Source organism: Pieris rapae, chromosome 13 (assembly GCF_905147795.1).
Source record: "Pieris rapae chromosome 13, ilPieRapa1.1, whole genome shotgun sequence".
In the NCBI taxonomy this organism is placed as follows: domain Eukaryota; kingdom Metazoa; phylum Arthropoda; class Insecta; order Lepidoptera; family Pieridae; genus Pieris; species Pieris rapae.
This window is the reverse complement of record NC_059521.1, coordinates 3966632-3986800: the sequence shown is the minus strand read 5'-3', so window position 1 is coordinate 3986800 and position 20169 is coordinate 3966632. Positions and strand designations below refer to the sequence as shown.

Here is a 20169-nt window from a genome sequence, read left to right as displayed (position 1 = left end):
AGCAATTGCCCTTGTTTATACTGTCTTGACGTCGATAAAAACGATTAGTCAACATTATCGACCTTTGTTTTTTAAGGGATGCACAAACTTTTTGTTTAAGATTAGGGTCAGTTTACTAGGTCACTTGGCTTAAAAAAGTAATTACTTCGTTTCTTAGAAGTTTTTTGCGTTATTTTTACTGGTTTTAGTACTTTGATAGATTTGCTTTTTTCTTTATATAAATAATTTATTATTTAGGTATTACTAATCTAAATATATAAAAAAGTACACACGTAATATACTCAAGAATGGCAGGACCGATGTTAGGTATCTCTTTTTTTGGTGGATTCTCCACACCGAATGGCAGAGTAAAATATCGGATAAGTTATCCAATAAATCAATTAGTTCATTAATTTTATGAATACAAATAGCATGTGATGACCATCTCTTGATATAACATTTCTGTATTTGGAAAAAGAGTTGTATTAATGTTATCTTAATGAAGTCCTGATTAAGTTGAATTAAATTAACACAATATTCTAAGACTTTTAGGCGGAAAGAAGTTAGCCGGGTCAATTGTCATAATTTGAAATTATTGTCCAGATAATTAAAATGATCTCTTACAATCTTGAAATAAACTAACTAAACTTTTGTGTTTTCATTTTTAGATTATTTTATTTCTACTCAAAGCAGATATACAATTTAATACATAAACAGCAATTATGTAAGGATATAAATGTACAAGGCAAAAAATCTATGATAATACCAAATTTTTTTATTTCGAAAACATAATCTCGACATACTTGTGCTAAGATTTTAAAAATAAGTCCAACTATTTCCATGCAAACTGCCAAAATGGAAAAAAGGCATTCAAACTCAAATTACTTATTCTGGTTAGTCTTATGTCGCTTATGCCGCACCTAAGACTATTAAACAACAGGCCGTGATTTGAATAGTCAAGAAAGTTTTCCATTTACATATATACAAATCATCATTGATTCGTAAATATATGTAGTTAAAATTAAATAATAATTATTCATTTTAATTTACTAAGATGTTTTAGTAAGTAAGCACGTGGTACATGCTCCATTGAAGTGAAGCCAGACTGTTTTGTTTCACACAGTGAGTGCGCGTTTCGGTCTTGTGACCAAAGTTGCGCCGGCGCCGGCGGATACTGAATTTTACCACGCTTCAATATTTTACACTTGACTGTATACTCATATAGTTAAGTGTAGGTGAAAAATAGTTTTAATTCAAATTGACGTTAAAAGTATTTTCATAGTACTTGCTAAAGAAAAAAACGGGTACACTTACAAATTGCAGATGAATTTCTGAGATTTTTTTTATACACAGCCAGACGCACCAAGTTGTATGAACCAAATAATACAGGTTATTTGTAGACTTGTCAAACAAAAATTTAATTAAGTGTTTTAATATAATTTACAAAATTATGGTATAATGTCAATTATTACTCCATATTATCTAATAACTGAGATATATAGTTTTTGCTAGTTTAGTAGCTCCATGACGCTTTATATAATGTAAAAGAGCCCTAGAGTCCAAAAGTATTTAACGCCTTTTAACAGCTGTATTCAAATCCGTTAGTAGAGGTCAGGGTTCTATTTTGAATTTCTTATTGAATGAGGTGCGCAGACGCAGCCAACGTATGGAACCAAATAGTGCTGTGCTCCATTGGAGCATGCCCCACGTGCGTCTGTTTATTTTGGTGCAAATTTTTTAGTCTGTGCCGATGAACTCTGGTATAAAATTTAATCGTTTAAATAATCCATGAAAAATGGAATATAAAATATATAAACAAAAAATATTCTTAGACTATGAAAAAGTAATGTGATTGAAGAGAAAGAGCTTTACCCCAATGCATATTTCAGAGTAAGCATTTAACACTTGCCCACACGCATTAGACCCAAAAACGGCTTCAGACATAGCCGGTCATTTACTTGCCTATTAAGGAAATTAAATATTCACAAAACAGATACAAAATTCTGATGCCCAGACCTGGATGGTTATAGGTTGTTTTTATAGTTAGGATAAAAATTTATCATACATATTGCTTGACTATTAAAAATACTTGAATGAATAGATACAAAACTTTTTAAATCTACGTGCCTACAGAGGCCATGTTTATCTAGAAGATTAATATTTTTACAATGCGTTGAAATAATTATAAGCCTTCTAAGTTATTTTATTGTGCATTGTTTACAAATTTCAGTAATTTAATTGTTAATAAATTTTCGACCAAATGAACATGGCGGCGGAAATATTATACACAAAAGTCTCAACGTTTTCTGATTGGCTTTAAATTGAAGGAAGTAGGTTTTAATATTAAAGAATAATTATATAAAGGTATACTTTCCTTTTCATTTTGATTGTTCTTTAAAATAAAAAGGTCTAATATTCTTTTGTCTCTACCTTTGTTTACTCATAATTGTGTTCACTCTATGATGAAAAGTTACAGATAAGTAGTTTAGTTAAAGTAACTAGAAAACAATCATTTTTATTAATAAGGAGGAATGTATATGTTATCTAATTAATATTTGAACTCTGTGGTTCAGTTGTCTTATTAATGTATAAGTTAGTACTTGGCATACCGACAAAACGATTAATAATGCAACACTATTTTAGACTCATCAAAAACTTGCTATCTGAAAACTCGAAGTACATATATATTTTTTGATTCTAGACTTCATACATATTCTTCACTCCTTTCTTTCATGATCAAAATGCCTATTTATTATACAAATATTATATAATCAAGTCGTTTATAAGAAATATAAGTAATTTTAACTTGGAATAGTTAAATTTTGCTCTATAGTCTATTCGTACGTTTAGAAAGTGCGCTTGCGTCTTTTACTTTTTATCGACAAAAAAATGATCGAAAGGTGTCGCCTGCTTATGAATGTAGATAGTTTTGTGATTTTGGCTCGCAACTTTGTTCTATTGAACTAAGCCAATAAAAATATTATCATAAGTATAATGAAAAAATGCAATATCAAGTTTATATGTTAGCAATATAGTACAGTATTAATATCTGATTTTAAAAACGTATCACTACCCATAGACACTCAAAAAGGTTTGCAAGTGCTTCCCCGGCGGTTAAATAAATTAGCTCCTGATTTTGCCATAGACTCATCTATTATCTATACCAAAATTCAAAATGTAAAGAAGCAACGGAATTTGCTTTTTGATAGACGTTGAGAGAGGAATAATTAAGTAGACCTAGCAGAGAAATGTTGGCCAAATAATATTTCCAGATGAAATTTATGAAATCCCATATAATCGCTAGTTATTACATTGAATAGATATGTAAAATCTTTTATACGTATTAAAATTATAACAAAACATTTAATTTAGCCAGATTCTCAATTACAAACTCTTTCATACATGCCGTGGACAGAATATTAAATATATCGTTGTTAAAAGCATTTATATAGGCCTATCATATAATATTATTTACAAAATAAATATAATAATAGATATAATTCGTCACTAATGAATCTAATATTAACTTAATTTAAAAAAATGCTTAAAATTATAAAGACGCACAAAGTATTGTTATAAGAGGATAAACAATGTTTTTGAGGCAATGCGGCCTGGGAACCACTGTTCATTCAAATTGTAACCTAGACCTGTGGTTCTCACACTTGACGCGATTAGATAAAAATACTTATGTAAGTATTACTTAGCTATGACGCATGTTAAAGGTTTAGTATTCTGTAAAAATATTTTTCATATATAAAACCGAATAACAAATACATTTATTTTTAGCGGCAACTATACACCGGAATTATAGTTAACACAAGATAAGGCGGTTAAAACGTCAGGAAGTTATAGATTATAAAATGCAGTAGGTTTTGGATCGAAATTTATTAATAAAGATTATTTATTTTCAAATTTAGAACGTTAATAGTGTATAGTTCTTCAGAATATAGCAGAACATGTTTATTCATTTTAATTTAATTTTGTTTTGTATTAGTCACAGGTAATAGAGATTTTTATGTACTAAACTACATTATAACCCTTTTAGAGAGACGTACGACTAGCGCCATTTTTTTAATATAATGCTTCTTAACGTTTTAAATATATTATTATTATGAGAGATCTAAAAGAATGACTTCCAATAGTTTAACCGAACTCGACCCGTATAAAAAGGGATTGCGATCATTCCCTTTAAGCATGACGAAGAATTCAATACAAAAGACTTAAACGACACTATTACGCGCCTTATGAAACTTAACGGCCATTATTGATTAAGTAAAAGTTAAAAATGCATCGATTTCTTAAGATTCTTAAGGTTGCTTAACTGTTATTTGCATAGCATTTTCAATCTAATTAGATTCCAATACGAAATATAAAAGGCAATAACTGAAACTATGGTTTATGAAAGATGAAAAACAGAAAGTCTTTTTATCTACATTTAAAGTATTTATAAGCAATTAACTTAAAACATACCAACTAGATAGGATGAAACACAAAAACACAATCACACACAGACACAAAACTCAAGCAGTCTATAGTTTAAGACGCGCGGGCGTCCGTTCCACACGACAGCCAGAGCACAAATGCGACTGAGTGGAACATTTTCCACTCCTGCGCAGAACGCACACATAAAGCCTTTAACGTTAACGGAAAGCAGTCATTACGGCATGATGACAGTTTTTGGTTAGGACTCGAAGGAAGCAATGTCTAGTATTATTGTTGGGTTATAAAATTATTTTGTATTTATTAGCGAGACAAGTTAACTGCATAGTAGATATTGTAAAGTTAAACTTTGAACCACGCTACGATGTTTTGAGTATAAGAACAAACAATATTGTCGTATCCAGTTCTTGATGAGATGGAAAGAATAGATGGGAAAAATGGATGAAGGATAAATAAAGGGCTATTATTATTAGTTTATCCAATTGCAGTGTCCAACCACTACGCCATCAAACCCCGACGGCTTTTTATTTCTTGAATACTTTATCAAACGAAAAAGATAATTATAACGAAAATAGGTCTACAAATATATTACAATAAGCCCTAAGTACAATTTTCTGGCTTAAGTCTGACCGTCTAACGGCTGAAGACCTACTCTCCTATTATCTATGCTCTAGAAAAGGGTTGTAGAGCCACTGGAGTATCTAATAATTGTATCTGATGTATTTTAAAAATTAAATTGACAATTATTTCTAAATACTTTTTATTTATAAAAATCATCAGTTCTTTATTGATTTAAATTTAACTGTACCTATATGACAAAATTGAAAAATGTATTAAATACTTTAGTATCTAAATAAATCTGAACAAACATGGTTTAAATCTCTGAGTTGAATTTTTATTAAAACTTCTTTTAAATCCTCTTCTGTTCAAAGAACGATTATCCAGAACAAATATTTGACCCGGAAATCGAACCCAGAATCAACTGATTCTGATGGTTATGTTTCATTGTTAAAGCAAGCAGTCTGAACCGAATCTGAAATTATTATTTTACGAGGAATTGAATCCAAGATATGTGTATCATTTATACACAAAATCATGGAGGTGGTCAACACAACTGGCATGCAACACTCGGTACATATATATTTACCAGTTAGAGACGTTATCTAGGAATCTAGTCTGCGCGTGCGCTGAGCTCTTTTGTTGTAACACCAGAGCTGTTCAAAGTTTTTATTACATTATGGAAATAGACAATAGCGTTAAAAATCACCAAAAATAGTCGATTTAAATGTATAGTTATTTACCTATTTGTACAGAACCTAGAGATCTCAAAAATCACTGAACAGAAATTGATGAAACTCTCCGTTCCCGGAATTGTAATACACCTGATATGTTGTAATAACTTCAAGTTTTCGAGAAATTTATTAACAATTATCCCAATTTGGCTTCCTTATATAATGTGCGTATTTATACACTACATAAATTAATAAAAAAATAAATCTTACTATTGCACCGTAAAACACTCCAATGTCATTGTTTTTCATTAAGGACGTGTAAAATACTTAGTGGCGTTTGTAATTCAAAGCTCTTGCAAGGAATTAGTAGGTATACATTGATTGACGTGAAATAAGTGATACCTAGATGATCTTATGTTCTGAAATAAACGTATTTTATTTTATTTTTTTATTTTTACAAAACAAACTGCGATTGGTAAGCATTGTAATACGGTAATCTATTTTTTTGTGTCGCTAAACGAACATAGAAATGTGTTCGTTATGCAAAGCGGAACTAAATAGGAATGAATAGGATAGGCAAGTAATGTAACGTCATCGATCCAAGTCATTGTACCTGTTTGAACATTGAAAATGCTATTTGAACAGCGCTGATAGTATAGAGCCTAGGCTGTAGATTGAAAGGCTAATTAAGCTAGTTGGGTGCGACGCATACATTCGTTAAGATCAGCATTAAGGGGAAAACTTTTCCATCTCTAAAGAAAAAAAAAACTTACAAAAAATTCATACTTGTAGAACCATTGCTAAACAAAAGTCAGTTACGACACTTGGCCGTTACAATTTTATTCAACTTTTATCTTCCGGTAGAGAGAGACAGTGTTTCTTATAACTATGTGTACAAGTGGGACAGCTATATATACACCTGTCGCTACTTTTTGCCTCATCCAAGTTTTTTTCAAGCTATCACAATTAAATTGTAATGGTGCAATATCGGAGTAATTTGATGTTTTGTGAAATTTGTTTCAAACACTGTTGCGTATACTTTAAATAATGTTTTATATGATATGAACATACTAGCAATTATTAAATCAATATTTTTAAATTAGTTATTAGGAAAAATTAAGTTTAAGGCAACAACAAAATATTCATTTAAATATCATTATGATACTTTGATTGAATGATTTGTTTAAAGTACAACGTGGTTTGAAACTGTGTTAAAACAACGGCTGGAACGATTTTCATTTGTTAATCGGTATTTGTCTCTGTCGAGAATATTCAAATTAAAAACAACAGAAAGTTGTTAAAAAACATTTTTTTTAAATCATTCCAAACTGGTCTTGGCTCGTAACTGTCATGTTACGGGACGAAGTTTATAAGCTAATTAAAATACAGCATTAAATTTAAAAAAAAGGTTTTTTCGAATCCTTCGACTCAAATTATGAGCTGAGCTCCGAATATCGTAATTATAAATAAACACAATTATTTCGTTTAACATGATCACATGTGAATTCTACTGCCAATGAATTATTATAGGTAAGTTTCTATATTGTGTATATTATGATATATATTTAACCAGTAGACACCACATTGGACAAAGACATTACAACTTAGAAAATACAAACAAATTCTATTCATTTAAACCCCCACTACGAAATGTATTAGAATTTAAAAATTCGTCCCAAACTTGAAAAACGAAAATTGAAAACACAAAAAAACTTTACTAAACAGGTGTTCGTAGTTAAAAAATTCTAAACTCTATTTCTCTAGATTATGTATAATGTTAGATAAGTTAATACATATCCAACTATCGTAAGATCTACTTACACAGAGAAAACATGTTTTCTCCTATGAAGCTACGTTTCAAGATTCTATTAATACGAGTAAATAGTCCATACAATCAGAGGCCTTATAGGTTACAATTGTAGGGCTTATAGAGTTTTTAGGTACATAGTTACATCAGGTACATCATACATTTAGTGCGTTTTGCAAGATACACATCACATTCTGTTAATACATTGTATTTACTATAGAAATACCCTTGATGCCTATTACATACAATACACATTTTATAGTCCCTTGTCTGGTATCTACAATGAATAACTGTTAATGATAGTTTATTTTTAATTAATTATGTAGGAAGTTTTAAATACTGTTAAATATCATTTAATAAAAGGTTTCTCTTTTTAAAAAGGTATTTTTCGTGTACCAAGGTGGAAAGATCTAGGTTACACCGGGAAAAAGAAAGAGAGTTCGCTCTCTTGCACTGTTGTTTGACAGGCTTTAAAAAGTTAGAGAAGAGTGGGAGAAAATAGAGAGGGTGGAACTAATTGGAGCAGGCCTATACTCAATAATAGGTCAATTGAAAATAATTATATATTATAATATTAATTATTATCTAATAATTATTAATTTTCATGGTCACCAATTCAATATAATTTGATATTCTGATTAATAAATTCGGTTCTATCCAAAGCAAAATGCACATAAAAGTATGTACTATGAAATATCCGATAGTCTTTATCGATACAATAATAATACCTAATGAATAAATAATTTAAGTACTTTTATCGTGAAGAGTCCGACTAGCCGACTAGTGAGGGGAAGACGCCGCACAATTATCTTACTTCCGCTGCAGGACGCTAGTGATGTGTCGATAGTTTAGACAGAAATTTATAATTTTCTGATAATTATTTAATAAAAATATATTTTAAAATTATGTTGCGGTCTGGTTTAAACACCTATCTTGTGCGAGATTTTATACATTGTAGGTAATTGTTATGTAGTATTGTTTTAATATCTTTACGTTGTTTACAACTATATATATTAATGTAAAACAGTAAATAATGACCTGAATTATCATGACAACTAAATCTTAAGCCTAACCTAGATCAAGTAACGTAAATTTAAACTTAAAGTTTTAAGCTGAAACGCAAGGTAATAATTTTAATAATAAAATTTAAATAAAATTCCTATAATTATATTAATAAAAGTATATCGATCGTTATCACAACACTAGCGTCTGCGCAGGCGGCGGAGCGAAACGAAGAAAGCACAACCGTCGTAACGGCCAACACTCACTTCACATTATTTCTATTCCTACATTTATACGTTTTTATATCGGGGGAGTCTAACTGGTCTTTCGTATACTTTGAGAACAATACCTGAATTTGTTGGCTATTTTATTAATTGCTTAGCGAACTTTGTACTGCGATAATTTTTTCGTGTTTCATAGTTATAATGGTCAGTGGGAAGAGAAATGAGAAGCCCACTAGAAATCTGGGAAGATAGGATAAGTGGAATATCGGGGATCGATTGGAGCGGTTGCGAGCATTAGAGACCAGTGCATTAATCGTTGACTAAATGTATTCCCGGTTATGTAGTACTGAAATAAAGGCGCTTTTTATTTACCTACCTACCTATGAGTACCGGTTTTTTTTTGTAATTCCTATTTATTATTTATCCTGACATTGACGACAAAAAAATATTCATCTAAAAATAATCATATGAGAGTTCTTAGTCTCTATAAAGAATATCTAGTTTAGCTTATATAGTGTCTTATTTACGAATAAGCGACAAACGAACTTAAGAAAGTTTGATTAGTTATTTCTTAGTTTTTTCATACTTTTTTACATGATTCATAATAAAAATAAGTTTTACTATTTTTCCACATTTTATGCAATATATTTTGCTAACACACGCAGCGATTTTTCTCGACGTTTTAAACTTAACAAATAATCTTCTGATTTTGAACAACGAATTCAAAAACAACCTTACTAAATAAACCATCGCTTTTTAACTACCTCAATTTTTTTAAATTATATCGCAGTATTGTTAAAATTATTTATATAATAAATTATTTTACACATCGTTTTCAACGATGAGCGGTACGAATCGCTTCGCTTGATCCCTTGGCGTTGCATAGAGATGTCGGGTCACTCTGCATCTTCTATCCCATTTAATGATTAACACTTGTAGCTGAGTTTCATCATCGAATGTCGCGGAAGAAATTCCACCCATATCAGTTCTTTCATCGATCCACAACTGAGCGTTAATTGATGCAAATTTTTGTGACGCACCACTACTATTTGGAACCAGCAGCCCACTTAAGTATTTCCGAAACAATTCGTCTAAGTGTCCGTCGAGAAAAGAGCGTACAAAGTCACAAAAGGCCATCAACGCACTCGCGAGTCCTGTGGCATTGAGAGTATCCGTGGACGGTGGTATTACTTAACATCGGGTGAAGGTGGCTACCAGCCGTTTGCCGGTTCTATAAAGCTTTTCTGGAATCATGTCAGTGCAAATAAGCCTAAGATCAAATCCAATACGTTTTTTACTATACTAATTCTCGATTTTGAATCTGAGTCTCGAGTTAGGTAAATAATACAGTTTATTTGCCTTTTCACAATAATTTTAGTTATAGGTATTATTATATTTCATCATTATAAATTACTATACTATAATAATAATATCACATTAATATCCGTTAAAGTGTATCTTAGTTGAATTTAATTATAATAAATCTTTCCTCATATAATACGAGAATAAAAACTAAATTATAACCTAAATATTTCAACAGTATTCTTATAAAACACAAAAATTTGCTAACCGAACAATTATACTTATGATCTAAGCGAACAAACTCGTTTGATCGCATTAAATGAAACCTGAATCACAGCAGGCGGGTAACGTACATTATGTACGTGAGACGGACGTATGTACGTTGAGTGCGAAAGAGATAGCCTTATGTAATCTGCGCACGCGTCGCACACATGCACACGCACACAAAGAGGTGTGGAAGCTTCTAGTGTGATGAAATTTAATTGATGTTGTTTTGGATTTAGTATTAGTAATTTTAAATTCTGTAGACGTCAACCTAATGGGTTATAAACTTTGATATGAAACGGTAATATAAGTTAATTTTTTTAATTTTAGCGTTAACTAGTAGTTTTACTCCAATTAACATTCTTCTATATTTATTCAATTTAATTATTAATTTCTTTAATTCCATAAAATACTGACTTGGTGGACCAAACCGTTTACGGTTTATAAGTCAAAAGGATTTATATTTTTTTCATTTATATCATTATATAGCTCTTCTGTAACGGCATCTAATGAAATCTTAAGTAAATACAAAATCAAAGCTTTGCAGGCACAGAGACCTCGATAGATTCCTTCAGGTTTCTGTATGTTTCCTAATTACCTATAAAAGAAAATCCATATAAGTTTTACCTACAATTAAAATAAATCACTGGCGCTTTCGAAATTAATTAATTATATAATATTATTAATTAATTTTTACAATCTTTCTTTGGTCTGGGCTTCAGATTACTGTTTGTTTCATGCCCATTTGTCAATCTTATTCACACGTAGGTGATCAGTATGCTTATCTTAGCCTGTCGCATACTCTTGACTTTGTGGGTAAGGCATGCCGGTTTCCTCATGATGTTTATCTTCACAAATTGCGTGACATAATACTGGATCGCTCCCTTAGGTCATACCATACCATATACAAACTAGAAGGGGCAAGTCAATATCAAAAACCGACGCAGCATACGTGGTGAATGTCATGAAAGAAGATAAAGCAAGAGAGCTATGTCAGGGCCGTAGTAAGTGATGATACGGGGTTTCTGCCTACAGCAAAGTGAATATATAAATAAATAAAGCAATACAGTTGTTTTTGTTTTTATAATGTGCTGTGCTTGGTCGCTTTCCGTAGTCTTAATGTTAAACTAGAACTGTTTTTAAGTATTATGGTATTTAAAGATACTACACGAACAAATCAACTTGGCACCTGTGATCCCACCACAATCCACCGCCTACCGCTCTCGTCCTTGATGCTACAGTACGATCAGTAATTTAAATACTACGTTGTTATTTTATTAAAAAAATCAACTAAAATTAAATTAGTTTTATTAACCTGGATATAGAACTGTTACCAAAATATATATCTTCATTTAACCCCTTTAATAAGTAATCATATCGCGAGTGTCGAGGGGTCTTTAATTACTTGAATTGTTTATGAAATTAGTACATTACTATGACGCTATTACAGCGATTAGCGAGGTACCATTTCTTCTGCGTTTAGCATTCCTTTCGTATGAGACTAGAATTTAAATTATATGTTGATATACTTGATCAATAATAAACACTCCATTTAAATTAAACTGTAGTCGAACATTTAGGTTTCAAAAGCTTTTCTCATTCAGTTGAGCTGCTGAAGATATCAATGTTTAAAATTACTAACACTTACTTGTGTGAATTCTTCCCTTATAATGCTTTAAACTCTCAAAGCGATAAGCACCTGCAGGTCATGGTTCACTTATTTATTTACTAAGAGGGTACTTAAGTGGTGTAATGCTTTGAGGGTCAGCTTGGTAAGTTACCAGAAGTATATCCCACGTTTTATATTTAATATTTTTAGTTAGAAATCCTGCCCTTCTACGAATTTGCTTCGTAAAGCAACGTGTTCATGCTTATTGATATAAATATCCTTCAATATTAAAATAATGCGGATTTAAAGTACTTAATACTCCCGTCCTGTTGAAAGGTGTGCTCTATAGCAAGCATGATCCCAAGTTGACCGTCAGAATGCTATGCTGTGAAGGTGAAGCTAACTGGTAGAACTTAGAAGGTTCACCTGGACCATGGACACTCTGTCATAAGACTTGGCATGCGTGGCTTTTAAAGAAATGAAACACTCTTAAATTGATTTGAGGAAGTTGAGGGATGGTTTAAGAACTGATAAACATATAGGAATTATTTTTAATTTTTATACTCGCGTAAATAGAATCAATTATTCATTACATAGTGGATAAAAAATTTTGTCCCATTTTTTATTCTACTTGGCATAGTGGGTATCACCTGAAGCGTGAACCGGCAGGTGGATGACATTACAGGGGTTACTTCTTAAAGGGTCTTAGCAAGTAACTCACCGTTGCTTGCATAGTCTGTACTTTCTGCACGGAAAATGTTTACAAGTGTTTTAGGTATTACATTGTTCTAAATTTTTTAATTCGTATTGACTAAAGTCTACGAACAAACTATTCTTAGAGAGAGTGTAAAGCTAAGTTATACTTAAATATATCATTACTGCATTAAATAATATAGAATAATATATGACGGTGACACTTAACATCAGATGAGCCCTTTTTATGTTCTCCTGCCCAGTTCTAATAATTTAAAAAGAATACCATTCCTCTGACTGAGATTAATTAATTAGTTCAAGTGAATAATGACGAAACAGTACAGTTCAATACTAATTTCCTTAAAATACTTAGCGATAATTTCTTTGCTTTCTTGTCTGTCATCTCGCCCGGCCGTCCTGCGCTAGATTTCAAAAGTGGTTGTTAAGACCTTTTTAAATTTTTATGTTCACGAATGTAGTACCATTAGATGTGTTTAGATTTATATTGCCAGCATTTACTGGCTTTATACACTCCAGCACTATCAGGTGCCAACTTATATCGTTAACTTGGCTGAATCGCCTCCGAACTTATATTTTACATTTAGTCATCGTATAATGTCAATCAGTACATAAATGTACGTAATTAAATTAAAAATACCTACGTGCCATTGGACAGCAATATATAGAAATTGACTTCGTCGATTTATAGAGAATCAAGTAAAATCAAAGAGACATCACTATGTCTTTATATATCTATCACATATATGCCATGCTTATATGTGAGTGTGTGTCTTCGTTACTGGAGAGTGGCCCTCAATCTCCAATCATATCAGTGTTTGACCAAAGTCCCGAAACAGTATTTTATACAAAGAGAACATAAGTTTGGTTAAATTATTTTAAGTAATTAAGTTTGTTATGGAAGAGCTGGGAACCCTAACACAGGTATATTTACTTAAAAGGGTTCCCAAATCTTACACTATGAAAAGAAAGATGTACCAACTTAAATGAATAAAGACTTATTATTATTATTATATAACGCAATTTGACAATACGCGCGGCCCAGCAAAATTCTAAGACGATTCTCAGCTTGAAAGTCATTTTCCTCAATTTAAATGAACAATATGTTGCGCGTATGTTGACCTGGGCACGTGCCGTTTATTTATCAATTACGGCCAGATTTGAACTTCTCGCTCTGTCGGCCAACTGTGGCCGCACGGAACGACGCCCGCTATGTACAGTCAGATGTATAGACTCCAGTACAAATAAAAATAATCACTATTTTGCTTTTGCCTTGATATTAAATATAATGGCCTGAAAAGATGAACGTTACAAGAGATCGAGATCTTCGCTACAATAAATTTAAGAAGGCTTATTAATAAAGCATTACTTGACTCCAAAAATGATGAATCATCGTTGTTCCTGTAGTAATAAATTTCTTCTTCCATCCACAGGCATTGCACCTAATTAACTGTGTCTGTGGGCTACGATTTCTGCCCGGTGTTCCCGTAGGCTCGTTTGCCACCATATCATAAAAAATACACTCACGATAAGGCATAAGTTAGTCAAGTGCATAATCGAATTTCTGCAAATAAATTTTAATTAGAATACGGTTACGTATGTAACTTATGTCACAATGAGGGAGATACCTTAAATATATTTTCTATAGCCAATGTGGCTTTAAAATATTAAGAAAAACGGCTATGCAGTTTGCGCGCTGAGTGTACCTGCCTCAGCGCACAAGTAAGGCACACTTAGCAATTTTTTTATTCTCTCCACAATTACCTGTATGTAGTTTGTATATACGGTTTGTATGTGTGTGTATACCGTTAAGAGCTAACCGAGATGGTAGACTTTCTGATTAAGGATTGCAGTAATTGTTTCCGGTTCCCTTAAAATCTTATTTTAGACATAGATACAATTCAAATTTCGAATTAAATTTTAGAAAATCATTTTTCATTTACTTTAAATACTAGAGTAGAAAGGTATTAGATATACATAAGACAAATGAAGGGGTAGTACAATTGAGCAGTCTTAGGTTCGATCTTCGGCCGACAAATTGACTTTTTGTTCATCACTCGCTCGTACGGTAAAGGATAAGATCGTGAGGAAATGTCTCAAATAAGTTTCGAAAAGAAAAATACTAAAGGAACTGATGAAATCAGCCAAGGCCTTTAATACAGTCCTAAACAACCCTAAATGTAGCGTGGACTCGACACTTAGACGCTCACTAAGTCCGTAATATTAAATATTGATAAGAATAACTGAGACAGTATAGTCAGGAAAATTCAAGCTTTTCATCGCGGTCATTAAAGAGGGTATTAATATCATTATTGAAGAAAATATATATATATATATATATTTCCGAAATAAAGAAAACCGAGTAATAAGAAAGACCATTGTTTAGACTAAAAATTGAATTACCATAATAGTTGTAGCAACTCCCGCCTATAAACATTTGAAATACCACATACAGTGATAGATTGTCGTTAGGAAACCAGCCCATTTCAAACACAGAACAACCAAAGCAAAGATACAGACACAAAAAGGGCTTAGATATACAAATGTCAAACGATGTATTCTATATCCCTTTTAATTAAGTCATAAAAATCAATTTATAAAGCAATATCTACCTCATGTGTACATCAAAACCTGGACAAACCAAGCCAAAGTCCATATTGCAAAAGGAAATTTCCTCGTAATATGAAATCATTGATGCGTTGTGAATTATTCAACTCGTTTCTAACTACTTGTTTCTTCGAACGCCATCTTTATATATGTGTGTAACTAATTAAACTTGTAAACAGCTGGACCAATTTTGTTGTAGTTTTTAGTGAGTGAATTCGAGAATGGTTTAGGTTTACTTTTTGATGAACGAATGTTCTCTCCATCTTTGTATGCTTGCAGAGTTTGTTCACAGTAGCGATATTATGTTATTATTTCCGACATAATCATACTGGCTTAGTTCTGCTTACCTACTAACCCAAAATACATACATTCGATTATCCATCCAATTAGATTATATTATTTTTAGATTAAAAATTTCTTTTATAAGCATCTGATTTGTTTTCCGTAGCTAGCACACATCTTTTCTTTAAGTTTGTAGGGTCCGGTTTCCTCCCGGTATTTTTCATAGGCGATTTAGTACACATACCCCAGTGTTAATAGTTAGTATTATTTTAATTTAAATATTAGTGATATTCTTTCAGAGCGTATTATCATTGCTATAAATCGAGGTCACGCTAAGCCGGAATCCATAAAGACATATATTGATACATTTATATCTACATTTATATGATATACATTGATTATATTACATTTATATGATATTTTTTAATTAATATTTTGTATTTATTTACAAATTAGATAACTAAAACATACAATTAAAAAAAAGCTGATAGTTTACGATCTAAATAAGTAATTAGGCATTATCGCTAACAAATGATTTTTTTACAGGCAAATTTCTTCCCTAGTAATTAGTATGGAAAAATAACAGAATTACCTGCTGAGGTTAAAGTACAAGAAGTTCATAAATAATTCACTAAAAAAGATAAAATTACACATTAAAAATAAACAAACTAAAATCTAAAAAAATACATTTAACAAAAATGTAAAATCTAATATTTATAAGTATCTAATTACGAGGCAGAGAGGAGATTCTTAATAAATTTAAAGACTGAGGTATTCTAATATCAAAAGGTAAGGAGCAGCTTGCAATTGGAACGAAGAGTAATAGAATTCAGTTAATCTTTGCTTTTTTTCTTAATTATTATGATAATACAAAGACTTGCCACTTCTCAATTATAAGTTTTCAGGGAAATAGCAACAATATTGTCCTCTAGTGAATAAAATGAAATAAATAGAATGTGTAAAGTGCCATCTAGTGGTATATTTTATTTAAAGCATCGCAAGAATTCCACATAAAAATTTGTGAACAGATAGTTCGATATACTTTCTATAGATGTCGCCCTGTCTCCACGAAATCACTCATTCTGAAATCTGTAACAATTATTGTTTCTATGCAATTTTATATCTTGTCTGCAAAATCTCGCTTCTTGGATTGACATTAGAAACCATCCATAATAATTAAACTTATATGTTCATTCATTAAAATAATACAAACAATCCTTGTTCGTATAATTATGTGTATAAAATAGCTATACAATAAGTCATAAATGTCTACAGAGCCACACACTTCTATTAACCGGCGGCTAAAATTAGTATGTACTACCATCGCCATTTTGAAATGTCAGAAGGTCAGTTAGCTCTCAATTTCTTGGTGCGTACTATAATTTTATTAAGGGCCTGTTTCACAATGTATGGATAAAGTGCCAAATAGCTATGCAACACATATAGACCAGTGCCGAAGCCTTCAAAAATAGTAAAAAATGAAAAAAAATTACAGTAGGATGAAACCCATTAGAAATGCAGGGGAATATGATCAAAATGAAAGGAAAAATAAATTACGGTCGATCCGAGTTCGGGAAGTGGGAGGGGGGTGACTTTTAAGGGGGAAAAATTGTTTATCTTGATTTCCGGCGAAACTTCCAGTCCTATGGAAAAAAGTTAAATGGCAAAGTTGTAGGTCATAAAAAGATCTACAACTTTGGTATTTACAATTTTTTCACATAACCTCAAAATTTAGGTGAAAAATTCAAAAAACCAAGTTTTTGGTTTTTTATTTATATCTTTTTTTTTAAGTTTTTTTTTTTCTACGAAATTTGGTGAAAACTTACCTTATTATGTCCCAAATATACTGTAATTTATTTGATTAAAAATATTCATTTTTTCGCCTCATTTTAACTTAATATCAAAAAAGCAGCCTAATTTTCAATCGAAAATTCTGACGTCAAAATTTCAGCTTTTTTCAAAATGTTTGGGGGCTTTTTGTTCGTTGAAATGTCTATTTTCTGATGGTGTAAAAAAAAATGCATTACTATAGGAAATATTATTAGAAAATGCAAAAAATTGAATAAACCTCAAATTCGAAAATTTTCTTTTCATTATGTACAATTTTGAGGTATTTATTAAAATTTACACTTTAATTACTCAAAAACGTAAGATTTCATGCTTCATTGATAAACGAAAAAATTGCAAATTAAAATATACTTCTATAATTAACAAACAAATAAGTTAATAAAGTTAATATTTAATAAGACATCTACAATATTTTGAAAAAGTTGTAGAATCTTCTGTAAATAATATTTGTAGATGCCTATTTATTGCTGTTTTAAGATAATTTATATACCTGAGTGACCTTCGGTGAATTTTGAATTTTTCTTTGAATAAAGTAAATTTCTCACAAATCACTTAGAGTAACTCAGCCTGCAGGTGTATTTTTAAAAACGATGTTGTACACTACTCTGTGTCGAATACTGGCTAACGGTTTTTACAGCAGGTAGCAGTAAGGCCCAGACCCTCCTAGGTCCAGCCCCACTTCTCAATGAAATAACTTACACTGGGCTAAAATTCACCGAAGGTCACTCAGGTATATAAATTATCTTAAAACAGCAATAAATAGGCATCTACAAATATTATTTACAGAAGATTCTACAACTTTTTCAAAATATTGTAGATGTCTTATTAAATATTAACTTTATTAACTTATTTGTTTGTTAATTATAGAAGTATATTTTAATTTGCAATTTTTTCGTTTATCAATGAAGCATGAAATCTTACGTTTTTTGAGTAATTAAAGTGTAAATTTTAATAAATACCTCAAAATTGTACATAATGAAAAGAAAATTTTCGAATTTGAGGTTTTTTCAATTTTTTGCATTTTCTAATAATATTTCCTATAGTAATGTATTTTTTTTTACACCATCAGAAAGTAGATATTTCAACGAACAAAAAGCCCCCAAACTTTTTGAAAAAAGCTGAAATTTTGACGTCAGAATTTTCGATTGAAAATTAGGGTGCTTTTTTGATATTAAGTTAAAATGAGGCGAAAAAATAAATATTTTTAATCAAATAAATTACAGTACATTTGGGACATAATAAGGTAAGTTTTCACCAAATTTCGTAGAAAAAAAACTTTTGAAAAAAGATATAAATAAAAAACCAAAAACTTGGTTTTTTGAATTTTTCACCTAAATTTTGAGGTTATGTGAAAAAATTGTAAATACCAAAGTTGTAGATCTTTTTATGACCTACAACTTTGCCATTTAACTTTTTTCCATAGGACTGGTAGTTTCGCCGGAAATCAAGATAAACAATTTTTCCCCCTTAAAAGTCACCCCCCTCCCACTTCCCGAACTCGGATCGACCGTAATATATTTTTCCTTTCATTTTGATCATATTCCCCTGCATTTCTAATGGGTTTCATCCTACTGTAATTTTTTTTGGTTTCAAAAATTATCGACACTGGTCTAATAAATTATTCGAAAGATAAAAATTCCAAATAAGATCGAATTTCATGACGTATAGCGCTATCTGAGTCGTGAAACGCAAAAATACTATTTATCCTACCAATAAGTAATAAATAGCTCATTTGGAACTTATCCGGACATTGTGAAACAGGCCCTAAAGCTACCAAAACCTAATAAAATCGAACTATTATTAGTATTTATTTTTATTTTATTCATTATTAATTACTATGGCAAAGTTTTCATTATTAAATGGTTCTGATTGCTAGGTATTTTTATATTAGGTAATAGGTCAGGTAATAAAACCTATCACATCCGTTATTCCTACTCCTGTGTCACATTTATTTAAACTTAGAACTGTATTTTCTAGATACTAGTATACATTGTTTTATTTAGACATTGGAATAAATTATTAAGTTAGCCTATATGACTTTAAATTATTCCCCTTATTGTTAATTTTTTTTCTATAAAATAACCATGACAGCGACTATGTATGTGACATTGTACCTATATCTGAGAGCGTCATAAAATTCACAGCTTATTACAATCTAGAACCATCTCTCAAGTACTTTTGCTTTATACGCAACTAGCTGTTCCCCAAGTTACTCAATTTGTTGTTATAAAAGCCAAAAGCTTTCTTCGATAAATGGAGAATGCCAACGAAACATAACTTTGGACTGGAAGTAGTGCGTTTAGCAAACCTAATAATCCCTTAGCCTTATATTAGTTTAGTATTAGGGCATAAACATTTTTGGTAGAGCAGCTATTTCAGAATTTAAGGCACTGATTTATTATCAGTGCCATATCAAATGATTGCACGTATTATATTCTTATCAACTTTTTTGAATAAGAACAACTTTTTTCACATAGATCATTTTACTTATAAAAGAACTTTAGCGATCTGTTTTATCGACTACTAGGTCTTCCCTGGGAGATATTATGGCCTCCAGTTGTTCAAAAAAAGATTAAGGTTCTCTGCAAAGGCAGGCAACGTACCCACTATAATGGGTGTCTATGAGCTGCAATTTCTATTTTTGGGCGTCTCTTAGGCTCGTTTTCCATAAAACGAAAAGGTCTAATGAAAGACTATATAAATACATTATATACATTTAAGTTTATTTCATTTTTTTCAAAATAACAAAGAATAATTCATAATTATTAATACTAAAGGTTTAAAACCGAAATTCTTAAAATATTTTATAAGCTTATTTCTAATTTTATTGATAGAACTCATAGAAAAATATTTCCAATTGTT

At 31.0% G+C, this 20169-nt stretch overlaps 1 protein-coding gene across 3 annotated transcripts in view; it reads right to left on the bottom strand.

The window, feature by feature from the left end:
- The window catches only part of LOC110993875 (paired box protein Pax-5), a 68407-nt gene extending 63859 nt beyond the window's left edge, over positions 1-4548 (bottom strand). For all 3 annotated transcript variants that reach the window (XM_045630882.1, XM_045630883.1, XM_022260261.2), the window contains exon 1: positions 4450-4548. The gene's annotated coding sequence lies outside the window, so the exon portion shown is untranslated. The remainder of the gene's footprint in view (positions 1-4449) is intronic.
- Between the last annotated feature and the right edge of the window lie 15621 nt (positions 4549-20169).